Here is a 7,229-nt window from a genome sequence, read left to right as displayed (position 1 = left end):
TTTGTTGCCTATGTGTCAGCATTGAAGGAGAACTGAGAGTGAACGATATCAGCCGATAGGTTTACGTACTGTCTACTTGTTCTAGCAATCATTATGGAAGAAGGTAAGCGTGTGTTTTTTTAATACGTGGGCACACTTGACACGAAGGCCTTAACTTACCCTTTAACGAACAACAATTTCCCGAAAAATGGAGATTCTTCGTGGCTTACTAAAAACGTGATTTTGAGGAAATTCGATTTTTCAAATATTAGTGAGTGATTATAAAAAAGTAGGAGCATTTTTTACTCAACCTTGGAAAAAAAAGTGGCTCCATTCAGGTGCTATTAAGTATGATACCGGTCAGTTTTAACATGGTGGTAAATGGGTGGATTATGTCATTTGACCAAGAAATCCTCTTGGTCTTCAACGAAATGTAGACAGTTTTAGGCCCATGGAATATATTTTCCGCTGAATCCAAAAAGGACCTAGTTTCTTCTCAATTATGCACCAATACTTCGGTAAATGTCGATCAGTTTGAAAATGTGTAAATGTGAAAGTATGAAAGGGCTTAAAATTGCTCAAAAGCCTCTTGCTGTAAAATATCCAGCATTATCATCTTGTTTTTTTTTTTTTAGATTAGTGCGATGGTTGGACGAATACGTCACTTCTAATTTCTCATCAAGTCTCGTTGGCAAGCTAAGCAATTAAAGGAAAATTTGCAACAGTTCCTTGCGGGAAATAGAATCGTTGAATAAGTGAGGGTTTCACATGTGTACGTCTTCCGAAGAATCTACTTCTAACCAAACATGAACATGATACTCAAAGTGTCATACTCTGCTCTGAAGCGGCGCCAGATCGTGGCATTTTAAACGTCCCATCGAAAAATACAGGGTGATCCAGGGTTAAACGGCCAGACCGAAGGAGCCAAGATACCCCTAAACCCCCAGCAACCAAAAACTATGATAACAAAAAAAATTAATTGTAAATACAAATAAATTGATGGGAAAGAGATTAAAATTATTAACCTAACCAAAAATTTAAAACCGAAGTATCAAGGATAATTAATTTCTACTCGTTTAATGGACCACTAGACAAGGTACGAATTTCAGCACTCTGATACATGTTACCTAACCAAAATTTCACGTAAAACACGATGGACACAACGAAAATTACCAAAATCAACTCCTTACAAAGATATTAAATGATTCCTGATGCTTGAATTCAAACCACCCGCTCATGAAAACTCAATGCTCTACGTGATTCACATCGCGCGCTAAACGTTATCATGACAGTCTCTACGATATAAAAATCTGGCAACCTCAATCTTGACGCTTTGGCTCAGCTATAGCAAATTGATTACAGTTTGAACAACACAGGGTGGGAAATGAACAGTGCTCGATTGAGAAGCTTGCTGAGACCGTTGCAGTGCGCGATTTGACTTACGTAGAGCTTTGAGTTTCTTGTGAGCGGGCAGTTCAAATTCCTCGTAACCAATGTGAAATAAAAACGTTAATATCTTCACTAAGAGTTGGTTTCAGTAACTTTTGTTGCGCGAATCGTGCTCTACGTGAAATTTTTGTTCAGAAACATGTATTAGAATGCTAAAATTCGTACCCTGTCTAGTGGTCCATTGTAAATCCATAAAATTGAGATGTTTTTTCTTTAAATTGAGATTGCGATTTTCTAGAGCATTTATACATTCAGAGCATCACAGGACAGGAGAGTACCAATTTGTATGACATTTGGTTCACAATCATTGCCAAAATTTACGATTTTGGAAGGAGGGCGGAAACGATTACTTTCGATTTACTTTCGGAGGAAGTACGATTTCAAGTAAGTTGGCTGTTTTAAAATTTCTAAATTAACCTCGCTAAGCGGCAACCCCGCAAACCTACTGAAATCCTAGCTCTGCTAACCGGTGACAACTCTTGAGTCATCCTCACCTCTCTCTCTCAGTGGCGTGGCGTGCTTTGCGATATATCGATTGTTATGCCATTTAAACCTATGGAAAAGGATCGATGAACAGGGTGTTCGCAGCGAAAACCTTAATAATCGATTCTTTACCATAGGTTTAAATGGCATAACAATCGATACATCGCAATTCACGCCACGCCACTGCTCTCTCTCTTCTCTCAGAGAAATACTATGCGTAAATGAGTCCACGGAATTTGAGGTTCGCTCAAATTTCTTAGAATTAATGAGTTTATTCCATTTTTCTCTCATTTTTCTCAATGCTTTTTTTGCTTGTCTGGCTCGTTCCGATGTTTCGTGGAATCGACAAATTTTGAATGAACAGACACTTAAACCTCCTCGGTAACGGACGTTGGCAGTTGGTCGGAAATTATCTGAATCTTTTTTTTTGTGTGTGTGAGGGTGTGTAAGTGTCGCACTGGATGGTTTTAAAATTTCCAATGAAACACCCATACGGAAAAATTTAAATTTCTGATTTAACAATTCGATTGCTAAAAAAAGTGACTGCAACGTTTCAACGTAGATTTAACAACAACAAAACGCTACTTTAACCACTATTGTAAGCTAATTTACCCACGGAGGTGGTTAAAGTAGCATTTTTTGTTGTAAAATCTAAATTGAAACATTGCAGTCACTTTTTTTCAGCAATTGAACTGTTAAATCAGCAATTTAATTTTTTCCGTGCAGATCCGTAGAATCTGCTTGCGGAAATTCCCTTGATGAGGCTTTAGTAGCATTTCGAGGGCTACCAAACAGTATCACCTAACTGACAATTTTGGCAAAAACGAGTCAGTGACTTTGCCACATTCTGTAGTATAAAATACGCAAGCTGGTGATTTTAATTTTTCCAATTCTATGCAGTAGCGCTGCAATGACGCTGTAATGTATAAAAAAATTGCAAATCTAACCTTGGAATTACAAAAGTGACAGAGGGTTCTCTTCGTTCTGCAAAATCGCCAGTTTGTAGATAAGTGGTTTCGTTCGTTAGCTATCGATTTTTCTTTACTCAACAGACCTCACAGAGGCTATAATGAAGAACTTCATATCGCCGATGTTATCGGAGGGGAGGGGCTTGCAGGACAAGGGGCGTAAGTGCAGTTTTTTTTCTAGAAAAATTGAGATATGAGTGATTTCTACTTAAACTAGTCTTGAAATGTCTTCCGAGAGAATTCACCGGTAAAATCCAATTTTCAAATTGGGAATTTTGCAAAGTGCAATTGGCAATCAAAATTAGAGGTTGAACTTTCTTTCCACCCTTAACTTCCATAGTTTTGAAACTTCAAACACGTATTTCTCAAAAAATTGAAAACTGCACTTGAGCGCCTTGTCCTCCATACCTTTCAATAAAGCTTTTAAAATGCAACTAGAATCCACGATTTTAGTTTTTGCTACGTTTAGTTAGCCTAAAAAACACGATGATGCCTCTGGGTCGCTGGAACAAGCTCCCAAACTGAAGGGAATACCTCAAAGTTGAGGTCACTACAAAGAGGATAGCATAATACTATTCTAATCTGGACATTTAAGCCCAATTAAACTCTTCATCCACCTTCCGAATTTTTTTCTTTAATCACAGAAAAATCGTTATCTCAGCGTGAATATGTATTTTCAGCATTATATTCCGCTAGAAACAACCTGCAGTTTTCTGCTGATTACATGCTGTTGAACAAACAGTTCTTGTGACCCAAATTAGTTTTGAAGACTCAAAAAAGGCTGGCTGGCAACACTGTCTTTTCTCCATTGAAACCTGTGTTGAATAATCGATTATGGTCGGAGCACCTTGCCCCTTGGAGACTCGATACATGTTCATCATTGTCCATAGGTTTAAACGAAAAATAAACAATTTTGCCAAGTTCCTGGATCCACCAATGCACTAGACATGATGCTCCATGGGCACGGTCTGTTGTGCTGCCGTGCCAAGGAAGAATGCCGTATGATCATTCGAGAATTGCCAAATTTTCTCCGACGAAATTTTTGCGGAAAATCGTCAATATTCTTCCTTGAAGTTTTCAGACTTCTTATAGGTCAAATTAAAAGCAAAAGTACCCGACAAATCGGAAGAAAAATATTCAAACATTTTCGTGGAAATTAGTGTTTTGTCAAATGAAATTTGGCAACGCATGAAGGCTCATCGTTCAACGCCATACGGCGTTTTTCCTTCGCACGGTAGTATGCTTCCATAGAGAAAAAAAAGGAGGTGTTTGCATTTCGGGCATCTTGGAATTTTTCATAGAGTATCTATAGCTTTGATGACGTCATTGGGTACAGCGACGTTTTTATCCTGTCCATTTTCTTGGAAATGGTGTAATTTAAGGGAAAAAGTCATCTATAAAAAGTGCTTGAAATTAAATAAAGAGTTGATTTAAGTAAAAAAATCGGACATTATGGTCCGTTTTTACAGCGTCAACATAACCCTCAACGAGCGTCTTGTTTACATTGATGACGTAGGTGGGTACAAATCCTCGAGATGCAAACACCTCCTTTTTTTTCTCTATGGTATGCTTCATCTAACATCTTTTTTTTTAGCTTAGGAGTTGAGATTCGAGAAAATCAGCATGATATTGTCGCACAAACTGAAATCACGGCATTCAGAGGTTGGAAAATGCTTTGGAGAGACGACAGCTCATTTGCTTCGATTACAACTGCACGCTTTGAATGAAATTCAGAGGAATTTGTAATAATCCTGCAAATGGCAACTGCCGCGGCAGCAACCGAGCTAGCTAGGTGAGAGACACGAGCAGTAGCAGATTTCTAGGAACGTTCCCGTGCCGATTACTGAACAGTGGCGTGGCGTGAATTGCGATATATCGATTGCTATGCCGTTTAAACCTATGAAAAAAGATCGATTATCAGGGTGTTCGCAGCGGACACCTTAGTAATCGATTCTTTACCATAGCTTCAAATGGCGAGATATCGATAATCGATTATTCACGCCACGCCACTGTTACTGAACTGCCCCTTCTCATTCCTGGTATTCATTGCGTGCAGAAATATCCAGCACTGGAAAAAGAAACACATTGGATCTAGAGTCCAGACTCTTAAAAACATCGACAAGAAAAAATATTCTTGATTCAATCAGATTTAAGCTTAAATCAAGAACCAAGCCTCTTAATTTGAGCGGATTTCCTTTTGATTTAAGCTTAAATCTGATTGAATCAAGAGTCCTTTCTCTTGTCGATGTTTTCAAGAGTCTGGAATATTGATCCAATGTGTTTTTCTTTTTCCAGAGAGCGATGGTATTTTTTTTTTTTTTTTCTTCGATGATTCACGTTGAAGTTAATTTCAATTTTGAACGTAGCTTCAAATCTCACTCTTTTCTGCTATTAATTAAAATCGCAAGAGCAGTGAAAAAATTATACGCTGTTTTAGCACGTAGGGTGTCAAAAATGTGTCTGGTGATCCTAAGATGCTGCCTTTACTGCCCCCACATATACCCCACATTGCAAAATGCAGTCCAATCCGAGTAAGTATAATCGTTATGACAGATTGCGATCTGAAAGTCTTGTTAACGATAAATTCAGTGGCGTGGCGTGCTATGCGAGATATCCTTTGATCTTCCGTTTGAACCTGTGAAAAAGGATCTATAAACAGAGTGTTCAGAACAAGCACTCTCGTAATCGATTCTTTACCATAGCTTCAAATGGGAAGATATCGATAATCGACCATTCATGCCTCGCCGCTGGATAAATTCAGATCACTAATATTTTTCAACTGAATCTATGCAAGGTCACGACCGCATTCGGGCCTCCTTTTAATTTGGCGTGACTTTCAATGACAGCATAAAGTAAAGCATTGCGAGTTTACGCCGCGCGACAGCGCGCCTTCAATTTTTCGGATGCAACACGGACATCCATCAAGCACGAATCCGCCGATCCACGATCCGTTGTATCTCCGCGCCGTCATCACCGAGCGTTGAAATGTCTCTTCTGACGTTTGAGAAAGTTAGGGTTATAGTTTTCTCAGCACATGCTATGATTTGGTCCACGTATGTGGCCATACGTGGACCAACCCTCAGAGGATGCTTCTAGCCCACTTCGCGAAAAGCAGTTTTGCCATTTTGGAAGAATGACTGTTATGTTTGGACAGGGCTTAAAATGCGAATGAAAATGTGATTATTCATTCCCTATACATTAGGATACAAATATAATAAATCTTTTTCAGTTTATTTTTCAGGATCTCGATGAATAAATGTAAAAATGAAAAAATGATCATTTCAAGTCTGATGTTTAAAAATTGTCAACTATGTTCCATTTTTCTCAAGGAAAATTAATCGAAATATTTCCTGACAATTTTGTATGATTTATTTTGGTATGGGTGAATTATATTACAGGAAATGTCAAAAGATACTATTGATTCGTACCCCCTTAAAAAATAAAGCCTGATGAGATAAAATCCATCAACTTGAGTCATCAAGTCAATATTGAGCAATTCCCATCCCAAATCAAATGCTAATTTTTCAAGCGTACCAATTCAATGTCTCTCCAGGAAATTGGAAGATTATTCCTGAAAAATGTACCTACATTCGAAAAGCAAGGTTCATTTTTTTCTTGCTCAGTCTCGCGTCAAGCCCGAGTTTGCTGAGTTGGTTATGTCCTCATTTGAACATTGGAGTCATAGCTTCATGCATAATCCAAACTCTGCAAAATGCGACTGTTTTGTTTCCTGTATCACAGGGACATTTTCCGATCAAAAAAGGTTTCTACCGAGTCAGCATTTTTACTGTGCAATCCGACATTTCCGAGAGTGACATAAAAAAAAAAATTCTCATTCCGTCACTAACTCACAATCGTCTGAATGAAATTGCATTTTATATCGGCGAAGACTGAAACTCTATTGCGACACTTCGGACGCGACCGTCGCACAATGAATAGAGTCAATTGGAGAGGTCGGACATGAAATTTTTGACTAAAACTGCAAATGTTGATGGTTTTTTTCGTCACATTTTAACTTTGGAGGAGTGCCTGTAGAAGAAAATTTCACGAGGAAATGTAGAACCACTTTTAGAACCTAACAGTTTCGTATAAACGGAGTTATAAGCGTGTAAAGTTTCTAAATTTTGTCCGACCTCTCCTATTGACTCGATCCGCTGTGCGTTGGCTAACTAAAAATGGGTTACATAAACAAGTGACAACTGCTGAATGCAGTGCCCTATGCTGATTTTCTTTTTTTTTACAAGCGGAGAGTTTGAATTTATTGTTCATACTGTAATTCACGAAGGACCTTTTCTCACTAGTGAGGTATACATTTAGGTTTGGAATTTATCGACATGCTATATGTATACG

The sequence above is a fragment of the Bemisia tabaci genome, chromosome 9 (assembly GCF_918797505.1).
Source record: "Bemisia tabaci chromosome 9, PGI_BMITA_v3".
Lineage (NCBI taxonomy): Eukaryota > Metazoa > Arthropoda > Insecta > Hemiptera > Aleyrodidae > Bemisia > Bemisia tabaci.
Note: the sequence above shows the minus strand (reverse complement) of the source record.